Source organism: Patella vulgata, chromosome 9 (assembly GCF_932274485.2).
Source record: "Patella vulgata chromosome 9, xgPatVulg1.2, whole genome shotgun sequence".
Taxonomy (NCBI): domain Eukaryota; kingdom Metazoa; phylum Mollusca; class Gastropoda; family Patellidae; genus Patella; species Patella vulgata.
In genome coordinates, this window is record NC_065887.2 from 6,660,468 (window position 1) to 6,676,581 (window position 16,114).

General features: G+C 35.9%; 1 long non-coding RNA gene across 2 annotated transcripts in view; it reads right to left on the minus strand.

The window, feature by feature from the left end:
- LOC126832050 (uncharacterized) overlaps positions 1-16,114 on the minus strand; it is a 43,769-nt gene that overhangs the window by 17,745 nt on the left and 9,910 nt on the right. The window lies entirely within an intron of this gene.

Genomic DNA, 16,114 nt, shown 5'->3' on the forward strand with positions numbered 1-16,114 from the left:
TCACAGGATGTCTTAAGAGATGCTTAAGAAAAAAGGCGTTTTCTGAGTTTGTGACCACGACATTTTAACTTGGTCAGATAACCAAACAAATGTGTGGGTAACCAAAACCTATTAAAAATATTTCCGGGAATGTTCTGTATTACGGGTTTTGATTGGTTGGTTGGTTGATCCGGGATCCATCGAAAGCGCCCTATTAAATATGCCTTTAGGCCAAAATGAAGTGACGAATAAAACTTAAAGTTTGAAATATTCACCGATAAAACGTGGATCGGGTTTTTTGATGTCTCTGTGCTTCATAGTAATTAAATATTTCCCTTCCAATAAGTTGAACTTAAACATACATTATGCAAGAGCTAAATCTGCCTATTGTAGGTCTTTCTGTAGGCCCTAAATGTTTTCTGAATTATTAATTAGACATTAATTAACTTATCCAGGCCATAATCTCGATGGCATAGGATTTCTCTGATATTAAATAGATTAGAACAGTTCAGCCATATTTTGATTTAAGCTAAAAATGGAGGAGCGAGACTTAGCTTCGAACAACCAGTGCGGTGGTTGAAATTATTGCACATGTCTTGTCAAACCTTCAAAGGCTAATATCTTCGCTCGCAATAGAGTAAATTGAATGAAATTTTCAAATTATTCATTTTACATTATCTATTTTGGGACTATTATAGCAAGAATGACTAGCTCTTTATCTAAATCTTACATAATGTAGCTTTAAAGTGTGTGTGCGTAATTTGAAATTTTTGTTCCAATAATACCAACTTAAAATATCTATGTCCATCTTAAGTTGATATCAAAACGGGCAATAAAATCCGAAAACAACGAAGGGAAAGGAAAATGCCGGTTTTGCTAGAAATGTAAAAAATTACACATACATTATGCAAGAGATAAATCTGCGCTATTGCAGAAGGTCGTTCGTTAGGCCTGAAATGTTATCTAAACTATTAATTAGACATTAATCAACTTAACTAGACCATAATCACTATTTTTTTTATCTGTCCATATTATAATTAAATTAGAATACACATGTTCGAAATTATTAGTAAAATTATGATCAAAATATATCTTTAAAAATTATTTTACAGGGAGATGAAAGCTTATCAGTGGAATCAAATATACAATTAACTAAAGCTGTTCACCTTTTTATCAAACTTAGTCACAGATTTTAATTTCAGAATCAGTGCAAAATACACTTCCACATAACCTCTGTATATATGTTCTTTAAATCTAATAGTTGTGCATTCTTTAAAGATATTTTGTAAATAACATACCTCTATTTATTATACCTTTGTATCTATGGAAAGAGCTGATATAGGCTTCAAGCCTGTTGCTCAACCCCATTCGTTTGTGAATAAAATATTGTCTAAATCAAAATCAACTCTAAATGTCATCGCTAGCCTACGATATTTTCTAGATTAGAATCCGATCTGCTGCTCAACGCTCATTCATGATTAAATCAAAAACTGTATAAGCGAGACTATGTTTTTTTTTTATTGTACCGACTTTAGTAATGATGATCGAGGCTAGGCCTAAAATTCAATCGCTAAATTCTAGGTTCAGAGTGGATCAGCAAATTCCCTTTACATTATCTAGTTTGTAACTATTATAGTGAGAACACAAGATCTAGATTAGCAAGTAAGTCAGCAAGAAATACCAGGATGTTCAAGCCTACGAAAAGATGAGTCATCAACCTGCAAGTCAAGTGAAGCTAATTTAACTCTTTGTTCCGGAATCCGGAACAACTGAATTTAGAATCTAACAATACATTTATCATAATTGTCCTAAATACACAGACCCAAATATTTACGATTTGTTACCAAAAAAGGAATGAAATGAACTAAAGTGTGTTTTAATGTGATCCAAATAGCCGTAAAAAACACCTTGTAACAGTTTCGCTTTGACAAGCCAACACAACACCAGCGGAAAAAGTCAACTCACGGAAATATTATTCCAATCATTAGGAACACTATTATTAAATAATTCTGGAAACATTTTATGAAAAGATTATTACACCCCAAGATTTACATATATATCCGTAGTATAAAACAACTGTACCCATCACAGGGGAAATGCCAAATCTGGCATTACAACATCTGTACTCATCATAGGGGAAATACTAAACCTAGCATTACAACAGATGTACACATCATAGAGGGGACTACTAAACCTAGCATTACAACAGATGTACACGTCATAGAGGGGACTACTAAACCTAGCATTAAGTATACAATCATATTGGGAAAATAGTAACTTAAAAATGCATTATGCAATATCTAAAGCTGCCTATTGCAGGTCTTTCTTTATGCCTGGAATGTTATCTAAATTATTAATTAGACATTAATTAACTTATCCAGACCATAATCAACTCTCGATGCCATCGTTAGCCTGCGATATTTAATGGATTTGAATACATTTTGTGATGTATAATTTAACGTAAAAATTGATAATCGAGACTTTGTTTATTATCGCACCAAAGTTAGTAATGACGTTCGAGGCTAACCTAAATTTAAATCGCTAATATCTCTGTTCAGAGTGAAGCGATTTGACTAAAACTGAATCCCTAATATCTCTGTTCAGAGTGAAGCAATTTGACACTTTCAGCATATTCTGTTTTCATCATCTATTTGTTAACTATTATAGTGAGAACTGTCAACTCTTTCTCTAATTTCCCACACTGAAAAAACCCTTGTGTTGGATCTCAACACAAGAACTTGTGTTAAAAATATTTAACACATGTTTGTGTTGTATTGCATTGCAATGACACAAGTTTGTGTTCTTTTCAATGTCTTAACACAAACTTGTGTACATTTATAAAATCTTATGTGTTTTTTTTTCCATATAATTAATTACGTCGACATTAAAGATAACATTTATTATGTTCCTTTATCACATTATGTTTTTTATTTATTGAGAAAATCTGAATGGGATTGGGGAACTGGATTAGGGATCTGGCCTAGCCTATATGTAAAACCACTCCTCCTGAATTTGAATGTCGAGTAATTCACTTGATTTATTTTTTAATATTTCTAATTATCTAAAAGGATATATTAATTATTACAAACATTAAGTAGAAATCGCAATGTATGTATCGTGCGATGCATTTAATAGCTCTTTTAAAACAACGTATTTTATAACAGTATACTGATATAAGAGATCAAAGTTTTAGTCAATTATTATCTAAATATAAACTATTTATTTAATTAGATATAATAAAAGATTATTCTGATTCTACTCTTTGTTTATTTTCACATCTTGTCTAAGACAATATACAGAGACAGGTTATTACAATGTCTGCATTTGGAAGTGTCTGATTGATATCGCCCCAATAAACTTGACACATCAAAGACAATAACAATTGTGTTATATCTACGTTTTAAAAAAATGTTTGAATGGGCGTGGAAATAGTCGAGTTAATCTTTTTATTTAATTTAATTGGTTCATTAATCGAAATTGGAAATTTATTCTTACCTGTAAATGACCAATTAAAATGAATTACTCTTAAAACAAAGAAAGAAATATTTATTGAAGTAATTTTGCGGTATTAAACCCTGTGGTACTGCAAATGTTAACTGTATTATTAAGCATTAGTATCGACAAAAGTGATATTGTTGTGAAAAAAGTTTGTTCAGAAAATAAGAATATCAGGTTTGTGATTTTGGTATTTTTTAATACAATGTATTTATAACGCAAATTTTTCGTTTCGGTTAAAACAAAATATACGTCCATTTTAATTGGCCGAAGGATGTGTGACTAATAGAAATATGGCGGGCGGACAAACTGACCAAACAGTATATTTCGAGGTATTTGAGGTAAGCTAATTTAATATTATATCATAACTGCATGTGCATAATTGTGTTTCTGTTTGATTAAATATTCAAAAAATCATTCTTAGGATACAACCTCGACACCAGTCCGCCCTGAATTGCAATGTTTGTTTTGTGTTCTGGGCGCCATTTTGAATATAATACAATCCAGCGATAGTGTAGTCTAATTCCTTTAAAAGGGAATCCGAATTTGTTAATTTTCTGCAATATCACTTCGGTGGAAGCGGACGTTAAATAAAGCTATTTCACGTACAAAGACCTACAATAAAATCCAGGTGAATTGGGAAAAATATTCATGTATTTTCTTGATGAAGAGTAGCTATTTCAATTTGTAAATGCCCAGTCATCTTAGACAAATAATAATTCCAACTTCAAATCAGTTGTATTTATGCAAATCATACCATGAAGAATTGTATTTTTCCACTTGCATAATAATAAAAACTTGACTTTTATTATTTTATTTCTTCAGGCCAAGAGCATGGAAAATTGGTGATTGCCTTGTATCACTGCTAACTATAAATCACAGGGAGCCTTGGGCAGAAATGATAATATGGTTCTCAGATATGTTACTGTGTACAGACTGAACAGAAAATATTTATACACTTGCTATTATAGTACTGGCCAAATTAATAGCAATTTTTTCTAAAAACGTTGCAGAAGTAACTCACTAAAATTGAAGTATGAATAAAATCATACACCGTGAATATATTGAACTGAATATTCTTACACATATAACCATAGGCGTACGGGGAAATTTTTGACTGGGGGGCGGTGGTGGTTGGTGCCCCAAAAATGTAGTTAGGTCCTTAATATGTTACATAATAATAATAAATTCGCTGTTAAATTGGAAACATTCAAGAACACAATATTTTTTTATACAACTTTTACAAAGTACAATTGTGTGCCCAAATTTTCCCAGCATTTGGTTCCCAGCCCCCCCCCCCAGCTCGTACGCCTATGCACATAACCATATTGACATCTACTTCACATTGCATGGTTGGTCGACGCAACGCCGTGTATAGATAAAGTTGCGACAACTGTGAAGCCAGGAATTTCATATGACGTCATGCAAACTTATTATCTATTTATATGACCTATTATATTGTTGGATGTCATAGATTTCAGCGAATAAGTGTATATAGGACATAAAACGTACATTTTTTAAACGAAAAGTATAGCTGAACATACTATTATTAGTATATACTATTCAAAAAAAGTAGAGGATATTTGATTTTGGGGGCATAATACTAAAATATGCAAATGACTACGAAAAAAGTCACTATAGAACCTAACAGAAGAAACATTTCCAGTTACATGTGACGCCCAAACGCACCAATAGCTACCGCATGGAATGCAGGTGATGCTTGGGATCATCATGGGGGTCCAACCCAAGATTTGCACGACTCTGATTTTGAATGTTACAGTCATTGTGGCATTGAATTCCAGGGTGGAAACATCAGTTTAATTGTTTTAGTGACCAGAAAACAAATTTTGATATGCGTCGGCTTACCCAAAATGAAAGGTTACGTGCCCTTGGCATGCTACAGATCGGCACAACACAGGCGGTTGTGGCGCGGACGATGAATGTTTCTCAGTCTGTCATAAGCAGGCTATGGTCCAGATACCGTGATACACAATCTGTACAGGACAGACCACGCTCAGGTCGACCAAGGGCGACAACTCAAGCCCAGGATCGATTTATCCGTTCCTTGGCCTTGAGAAATCGTGCCATCACAGCAAATCAGATCAGCGCTCGTCTTCAAACAGACACTGGTGTGAGAGTGAGTGGCCAGACGATTCGGAATCGACTGCATAGGGGTCACCTTCGCGCCCGACGTCCTCGCGTGATCCCTTGTTTGAGAGATCATCACATTCAGGCAAGACGTCGTTGGTGTAGGGATCGTCAACACTGGGATAATCGACGCTGGAGCAATGTGATGTTTTCAGATGAGTCAAGGTTCACTGTTGATTTTTTGGACAGACGTAGGAGGGTGTGGCGTCGTCGAAACGAGCGCTTCCAAGACGTTAACGTCATCAGACATGATCGATTTGGGGGTGGTTCTGTTATGGTATGGGGAGGCATCACTGTTGCTGGAAGAACGGCTTTACATGTTGTTGCAGGGCGTATTACAGGCCAGTACTACCGGGACAACATTTTGGCAGTCCATGTTGTGCCGTTCGCACGACGTCATGGCCGCCGTTTCATCTTCCAGGATGACAACGCAAGATGTCACAGGGCCAGGATCGTTACAGGTTACCTCAAACAACAGAACATCACCACATTACCTTGGCCAGCACTGAGTCCCGACCTCTCCCCCATCGAGCATGTCTGGGACATGCTTGGACAGAGGTTACGTCAACGTCAACAACGTCCTGCCAATGTCCAAGAACTTGCTGCTGCGTTGCAACAGGAATGGGACAATCTGGACCAAAATGACCTTAGACGTCTCATTAGGAGTATGCCACGTCGGATCAATGCTTGTTTGGCAAACAGAGGAGGATTTACCCGTTACTGACTTGGTTGTGATGCTGTGGTAACTTTGCTGTTTGACCCCGGGTATCATTTTACCCTTATAATGGTCAGTCTGTGCCTTACTTAGTCTAACGATCATTTGGAATAAATCGATGAATGTGAACTTCATTTCATTTTGTCATTTGTTTCTTCGTCAGTTTCATTAGGTGACTTTAATAACACTTAAAAATCAAATATCCCCTACTTTTTTTGAATAGTATATTATATAACAAGAAGCGCACATTATTGTTATATAGCCTTATTCTATAAGAAAAATCAAAATAAAAGATACACTAGATAAAAGTACTATTAAACCAGGGGCGGATCTAGGAATTTTGAAAAGGGGGGGGGGCGCTGCAAAATGAAGGCATTGACCGCGGAGACGGGGCTTGCCGCTGAGGGGGGGGGGGGCCCAAGAAAATTATCCGTCATTTCCTTGCATCTGTAGCCATTCCAAGAGCTATTTCCCAGACTGGTGTGTTTGAGTCGATGGTTCGAGTCATTTGGGATCCCTACAACGGGTTGGGAACGGACATATTTGAGTCTGAGAAAAGGCACTTTTAGCCGTAAAAAAGGGCACTGTTAAAAATTAGGGGGGGGGGGCGCCCCTCGCGCCCCCCATTGAATCCGCCTCTGATTAAACATATTTAACTTGCATTCGCTTTTAAAGGAGCTAAATCGCTAATATTTGGGAACTAGAAATTGTCACAAATGGGTCGCACTGTTGACAAATACGTAAGACCATATGAACATCAAAGTGATATATGCATATATGCAGCATAGATAATTAAAACTTCTATTCAAGTTAAACCAACTGTATCTATTTATGTCTTACGTCGAGCTGAATACATTTTATGATTTATTGTCATTAAAACATCTATCTATTGGTGGTTAACAGTGTGTAACTAAAAACTAAAATTGGATCTTATTATTGCCAATGATATAATGTACCTTGAAGTTTTTATCACGAAGTCTATCGCATCCAGATATTTAAAGCGCGTTTACAATATATTCATTTTTTTGTATCGTAAAATTCATCTTCATTTGACGAACTACACCCAAACTACAGTCAGTGTAAACACGGTTTGGAGACTGTATCTGAACTACAGGGTACATCGAACTACAGTGTACATCATGCTTAAGAGACACTATCTAATATCCAACAGGAAAAATGACGATTAATTTAATATCCGCCAATTGGTGTTGCTGCTATTTTGTATTTTCAAAATTTATCTTCAAATTCAGAGACATCGAAAACCATATAAAAGACATTGGAAAAGTCATATCTTATGTATCTTAAGAGATGCCCTTTTAGTCTACCAAATTTATGTTTTTTTTGTTAAATTGCCTTATACATGTATTACCAAATTCGGTAGCCCTTTTAAAAGAAATGCCCGGCACCACATGGAAAATACATTTCTTTAATTGATGTTTGTCAAATTCGATTTCCGCACATTTCGCGTACATAACCACGATATAATGGTCGAACACTACGTACATCAGATAAACTATTTTCAAAGCCCAAAACTGTTCAACTAGTCTCTTTTAGTTATCAAACACCTGCTTTATGGGATAATCTACCATTTAGTTTAAGATGTTGTACATCTCTATATTCTTTTAAAAAACAACTTAAATCACATTTATTTAATGAGGCTTTTAACTGACTCTGTATACAATTGTTAACATGTCCATAATCTTGTTGTTTATTTATGATTACATTGTCACTTTGTAAAGTGCCCCTGAACATGTTTTATGAAAGGGCGCGCTATAAATATGCTGTAATAATAATAATAATAATAATAATAATATTACCAAATTTGGCGGCCATTATGAAAGAAACGCCCGGCACCATATAACAAATACTTCTTTTTTTTAATTTGACGTTTGTCAAATTCGATTTTTCGGCACATTTCGCTTTCATAACCACTCTGTGTTTGAGGAATTTAAAAAGAAATCATTTATAATCCAACGAGTAAATAGTAAAACACACTGATTACGAGATATCGATCTCAGAAAATTCCCCGATTTTGGGTATGATTTTGTTTGATATATTTATCACTGAACCAAACTGCATTGGTTTCTTTTGCATTTTTTTTAGGGTAAAACGTTATATTATCCCTCAACGTCTAATACTGCAAGAAAAAAACAAATTTTGGTATGTAAACCTGTATGAAGCCATGACGTCATAGCTTTTATGGCGTCATAATTGGGACCCAAAATGGCGCCTGGAAATGAGTTGTCGTAACCTTCCCACAGTCTACTCACTCATGTGCTCATCGTTGTATACCAACTATCGTTGAAAAAATCAATTTACGTCGATTTTTGAACATTTTAAAAGCCGTAGTTCGATTCGGCGCCCAAGAAAAGATATAAATATACACCAAAAACATGGCAATCAATCAAGTTGAAGCGTTTTGGCGTAAAACATCTGTTTAGGCGAGATGACGTGTTTTTGGTGTACATGAGTAAGCAATAATGCTACCTGACTAAAATACCCCCCCCCCTCTTGCATTCGCATGTAGTCATACACATGAGTCTCAAAATAATATAATATATTGTTAAATTATGCTCTTTTCAACTCCCCCGCCCCCGCCGCCGCCCCCTGCTCAATGAGTTATTTTACTTTTATTCTGCCATCTAAATAACTCTATACCCCATGACTGGTGTACCAAGTTAAATCCACATCAAAACCCCATTTGTCGATAAGTGTATTTATAATAATCACTTGAACATCCTTGGAGAATTATATCTATTTAGTGAATATTAATACCAAAGAAAGAAAACAACTCTAAATTCTGAATATAAAGTCATCAAATTCTTTTACAGATCTTATTGTGGAAACCCAAAAGTTATATGTCACCATTGCCTTTTTAATCACATTTTTGTTTTTAATGTCAAATACCAAACCATCTCTAAAATTGTTTCATTATATAGAATGCAGTGTAATCCTAAACACTAAAGATTTGGCCTGAAAACTTGAAACAATATAGAGAGATCATCAATAACTTATAGTAACATTCGATAATTATAAAAATGTATTATTGTAGGATGAAATCAACCTTTATTTTTAAACATTTAGTGAACATTTCGAATGTTAATGCCTCTTTTATATAAAATGGTTTTATTAATTAATCAATTTTTGTTTTACAAATTTTTAATTTTCTCCATTTTGTTTGATTTTTATGCTATATTTATTTTATCTATCAATAATTATTTGCCTGTGCTTTATCTATTAGTTCCCATTCATATACTGTAGAAAATTTTGAATTTCTAATCTGTTAAAGGGACTATTTTTTCTTAAAAGTATTTCAATTTAGTGCATTATTAATGTCTTTAGTGCTTGGTTTGGTTGATATTAAATTTAGATATATTTAAAATGTATGTTTTGGGACCATGGGGTAAGGATATTGTGAACATATATATTATATTCTCAGTTCTTTTTAAGGTTAATTGTAAAAAAAAATTAAATAGCTTTTTTTGAGGGGTGGGGGGATATTGTTATTATTGAACACAATTTTATTAGTATTGAAATTAACTTTGTTGATTAATATTCCAAATGTCTCGGTGCTTTATTTTTCAATTTAATAATTGGGAATGGGGGGGTGGGGGTATTTTTTCATTGTGTAACACAATTTTATTAGTATTGGAATTAACTTTGTTTATTAACCTTCGAGATGTCTGTATTGGTATTAATTAGGCATTAATTTATTTTTTCATATCATTTATTGAATAAATAATAATTTAACAAACAAAATTATTATGTCATTTATCAATAATTACAGTTTAAACAGAACGAATGGAAGGGGTTGCATTCGAAAGGTTGCTATACTGGATATAAATTGGTAAAATACAACACAAGTTTTTGTTATACACAAGTTTGTACGAAACAACACGAGTTTCAGAAATTTCAACACAAGTTTCAGAAATTTCAACACAAACAAGTTTCAGAAATTTCAACACAAACAATTTTCAGAAATTTCAACACAAATAATGTGTAGATTTTCACACAAGTTTTGTGTTGTTTCAACATTTGACACAAGTTTTGTGTTGTTTCAACATTTAACACAAGTTTTGTGTTGTTTCAACATTTAACACAAGATTGTGTTGTTAATTAGAGACACCTAACTTGTGTTGAAACACAAGTTTTTTTTCAGTGCATAATGTACATTTAAACATTAAAACAAATTGTACCCATCATAGGGTGAAATACTAAAACTAGAATTAAAACAAATTGTACCCATCATAGGGTGAAATACTATCTCTAGCATTAAGACAAGTCTACCCATCATAGGGTGAAATACTATCTCTAGCACTATCTCTACCCATAACAGGGTAAGTATTTTGAAATGTGGTCGCTTAATAGAACGTAACAGGGTGAAATACTATCTTCCTGGGTTTAATATAGGCTATGCCTGTTCCCCAATCCCTATTCAGATACAAATCTGAATAAAAAAATTGATTAGATTAAAAAAAAAAAAAAACTCTACCCATTATAGACACAATTACTAAAACAGAAGGACGTAAAAGCCAAGTAGCACTTGTACTATAAATGTATTAAAACTGAAGAAGAATAGAAGTCGTGATCGACTTTATCGTGGTAAGTATTTTGAGTAATAATCACGATGTGGTCGCTTAATAGAGCGTAAATATTTAAAAATCATAATACCCACAATACACCAAAACAAAATGTCAATATAATTCGTGATAACCTTGGGTGGTTGGATGGCTGAATGGTTAGCGTGCGCGCGCTGTATCATAAAGTCTGTCATTGAGTCGACTGGCGTGGTTTCGAATCCCCGGTTGTACGTGGCAAGGAGTAGGGTCGCCTATCCAACCTCGTGGGTTTTCTCCGGGTCCTCCGGTTTCCTCCCACTGCTAAAGACCCCTACGCGCAAGCGAATTATGTAAATAAAATTAAACCATATGTTAGTCCCGAAATGACCTAGTTTGTGTCGAGTGGACGTTAAACCCCATTTCTCTCTCTCTCTCTGATAACTTTGACCTATAAATAATAATCGTATGACATGCTGATGATAATTATTTACAAATAACAACTTTGAGAAATCGGGAATTCGACAATGCCCATTATAGCTCTTGGAATAATGTAACACGTCACGGAATTCACACTATTACTAATATTACGTTCGTACGATATGGTGATCGCCAAACAAATAGTAAAACCATATATATCAACAAATCATAACATAAACTTTTAACCTCTGCTAATAAAATCTCATTGGGTGTTTTTTTTGGAGAGGTGTGAAATTCCCATACGTCACGTTGGTCGCCACAATGGTTATATAAGCTTGACGAATTACAAGCAGTGTGCAAATTTATATGCCACCTGGCGGACTCCCGCTCTAGGATTCCCTCTTCCGAAGCTAGCAGCGGCCGTAAAATACAACCAACTAACAACAAGCAGTGTGAAGGACCACCAACTACCAGACGAATGGGTGCCTGTGCTTTCTGTGGAGGATTCTAAAATTCTAAAATTAACATAAGATAGAATTTCTGTAGGGAAATGACCTCTCCAACCGACACGATCTCCTCGCCTATCCTTCTTGATCTCCTGTCCGACCTGCCTGATCTTCTACCCCAACCGACTTGATCTCCTCGCCAATCCGCCTGATCTCCTCTACGACCTGCCTGGTCTCCTCGCCTATCCGCTTGATCTTCTGTACGACCTGCCTGATCTCTTACCCCAACCGACTTGATCTTCTCGCCTATCCGCCTGATCTCCTCGCCTATCCGTCTGATCTCCTGTCCAACCGTCCTGATCTCCCCCCTCCCCAATCTGTCTGACCTCCTCGTCTATCCGCCTGATCTCCTCGCCTATCCGTCTGATCTCCTGCCCAACCGCCCTGATCTCCTCGCTCCCCAATCTGTCTGACCTCCTCGTCTATCAGCCGTCTGATCTCCTCGCCTATCCGCCTGATCTCCTCGCCCATCCGCCTGATCTCCTCGCCAATCTGCCCGATCTCCTCCCCAACCTGTCTAACCTCCCTAGACGACCTAAATATAGACAACGCCATTTTCGTTTGAACTCGAACAATGAATATATATTGTGTATGCTCAAATTCCATCGTTGCATAGACATACTATAAATATAAGCCATTGAAAGCTGTGTGTATCCTTTATAGGTCCTAGCTAAACATAGAACATAAAGAAAGTTTACTTGAATTCTTTCAGTACGTTCAATACGAAATATTTTCATTTCAATTCATAATTAAAGAGGTATGTAAGTACACTTCAGTAAAACCTACTTATAATTTCAACTTTATGTGTCATTGAGCTATACAAGATCTGTATTGTACCATTCAAGTACATGATACCTTTGCTAGCCAGGTAAACGTCTAGAAAACCGAGAGGGCGTCTGCATAAAAAATATACACCACTGTTAACACCTAAATTAAATGGGTTTTAAAATCCCACTGTTCTACTTCAATATAGCTATTGGAGACAGGAATCAGGGTATCTTTAACGTACAGCGTGAATAATATACGTGGTCGATGAACTAGACATGCCAGGCCCGGCCATCCAGCACCTCTGGGACCGCAGGCTGGCAGATCCGAAGGAAATTTCTCAGTCCAATTAAAATCCAGACATTTTACTTCTAGAGAAATGCGTGTGTGACATATAGATTAAAGTAAAAACAACAGTTATCTATGATAATTTACCCACCACCCAACCCTAATCCGAACCATATGTTAAAGAAAATGCTTACAATCAATTTCTTTTATCTGTTGGTTCTACAATGGTGATGTCGCAGACAATGTTGGTGTCATCTGTATCGTTGGTTGTATATATCATTGTTTTTATTTTCCGTTATCATACATTGTCTATTTAATACTAACAAGATAATTTAAGTCTATTTGATACTAACAAGGTAATCTTAGTCTCTCTGATGCTAATAAGACAGCTTAAGTCTATTCGACATTAACAAGGTACTTTTAGTCTATTTAATACTAACATGGTGATTTTAGTCTATTTGATACTAATATGGCAACATTTGACACTAACAATGTACTTTAAACATACATTATGCAAGAGCTAAATCTGCCTATTGCAGGTCTTTTTTTAGGCATGAAATGTTATATAAATTATTAATTAGGCATTTATTTACAAAACAAGACCATAATCAACTCTCGATGGCATCGGATACTCGAGATTTTAACTAGATTAGAACGGTTCGCCATTTGAAAATTTAATTTAAATATGGGAAAGCGAGGCTACGTTACGAATATACTAGTGCCCTGGTTACCACAATTCACACATCTTGTCAAAACTACAAACAATGATAACTTGGCTCAGAATGAAGTAATTTGAATGGAATTTTCAATATTTTCATTTTACATTATCTATATTTTAACTATCATAGCAAGAATGGTCAACTCTTTATCTAAATCTTACATAATTTTTTTTTAGGTCAGATCACTGCGTTCATCCCTGAATGACTTCTACGTCGTTTTCACCAACAATTGCCATCCATCATAACGGATATTTGTCACTACGGAAACCCAGTAAAGTGTTACAACCTGCTATCAGTTGATTTATCCAGTTTATTTCAGATATTAATAACCAAATTTTATTGGTTGATAAGTGTGACGTTTGACTGCTCAAATGATTGGGGTCGATTTTGTGTAAACTCATTGTTTTTAAGAATCACAGATATTGCACGGTACAGATATTGCACGGTCCGGTTATTACAAGGTGCGGTTATTATACGGTCTGGATCGAGACTATTACTACTACTTATTATTATTAGTTACTAAATCAGAGACCTTAACCTTGATATAATACAAACACCAAAATTCAGAAACGTCAGACTTCCAAAATAATAATAATAATAATAGTACTAGAAACAAATTTAACGAAAACAATAGGGTTTAACATATGGTTCAATTTTAATTCAATAATCCCACGAGGTTTGGACAAGCGACCCCACTTCTTGTCACGTACAAACGGGGAATCAAAACCACGTGACTTATGACAGACCTAATGATCAAACGCGCACGCGTTAACTATTCGGTCTCCCACCCCCCATGGGCTAATGAAGACGGACGCCTGAAAAAATTCCAGGACAGAGGCGCTATGACTCCCTTACATTATTTCTCTTTCGAGTGGCCAGAGAATTTTTAACGTACTGCAAGGGGCGTAGTGGCCCATAATTTTGCGTAAGGAACAAGACCCCGCCCGGGCACCGAAACTCAATATTTATATGTGTGTGCGGGAGATGGAGTGGGATGGCATCCCCTCTCGGTGTCACCGGGTAATATTGGGCTGTGTGAAACATGCTATAGTATATCTGACCCACGGTATATGTTTGACACTGGTTGAGCATTATGATTATGATGTTGATTTTATGCCATTTGCGAAAGTGGGCGGAAAAACTCAAGGTGGCGCAAAAACTCAAAACCATGACACAAAGCTCGTCATTGCGTCCCTCTCACTCAGTCCCTGTCAGTGGCGGTGCCAGCCGCCGGTGGTTGGAGGGGCAAAGCTGGGGTAAAGTCCAAGGTTAAAGGGGCAAAGACACGAGCTTCAACTAGGGGTGGGAGGTGGGGACCCCAAGATATTTTTGAAAAACATGCTGCCGGAAATGCAGCCTGGCAGTATTTCATGCACTGATAGACGAGATGAATAGAGCTTACCAGATACCGCCTGTCACCACATCACTAGTTTATCCACCCGGAGAGGAAAGTGGCAAACGAACGGAGTCAGTGAATCAAAGTGAATGAATATTTTCGCCACGATATTTTGAGAAATAGACTGCCGGCCGGAAATGCAGTCTGGCAGTATTTCAGACACTGTCGTCGAGATAAATAGAGCTGACCAGTTACTGTTCGAACAGAGAGGGATGCGTCAAACGAACGGAGTGAGTGTATATATTTTCGACGCGTTGAACCTATACCCAAAAACTTTGAGGATCCTAAAAAGCACTTCTCAAGCGGTTCGCGTATTATTGTTTATAGTGGTTTACAGCAGGATGGGCTTGGTAAGAAATCACTAAGACTCTACAACATGTACGTCTATGACTGAGTCGGAATGTGAGATTTAATCACCAGAGAAGACATTGATCACCGTAACGTAGCACAAATTCTTTTTTTTATTTTCTAAAAATATTGGAGGGGCAAACAGATGGCAGACCAGATGTATGCCCCCACCACCCCTTGGTACCGTTATTAGTCCCTGCGCACTGCCAATGGTATACAAGGGACCTCGCTTTTCTCCCCATCAAAAACAAGTACACTGACAAATAGGAAGAACAAAAATAGGAAGACCAAAAGAAAAACAAGACTATGACAAACACGACAGCTTCACATAAAAATCATAACCAACTGAAACCAGATTTATAACAATTATATTTGTTTACCATAATAGATGGCGACCAGCTACCAATATTTTTATATATATAACAATAAAACATGTACGGTGGTCTTACTTTAGTGAAATTCGTAATTTAATGAAAAATCAAATTTGAGTATCAGGCTCGTAGACAGATTGAAAACATTTACCTCACAGACACAGATGAATATGTCACCTACTTTAATTCTAAAATAATTATGCGTCAGAGATAATTACTGAATATCACGTACTTTAATTCTAAAATAATTATGCGTCAGAGATAATTACTGAATGTTCTAAAATAATTACGTCACAGATAATTACTGAATATCACGTACTTTATTTCTAAAATAATTACGTCATAGATAATTACTGAATGTCACGTACTTAATGTTCTAAAATACTAAGATAAACAAATGTCAAAAAT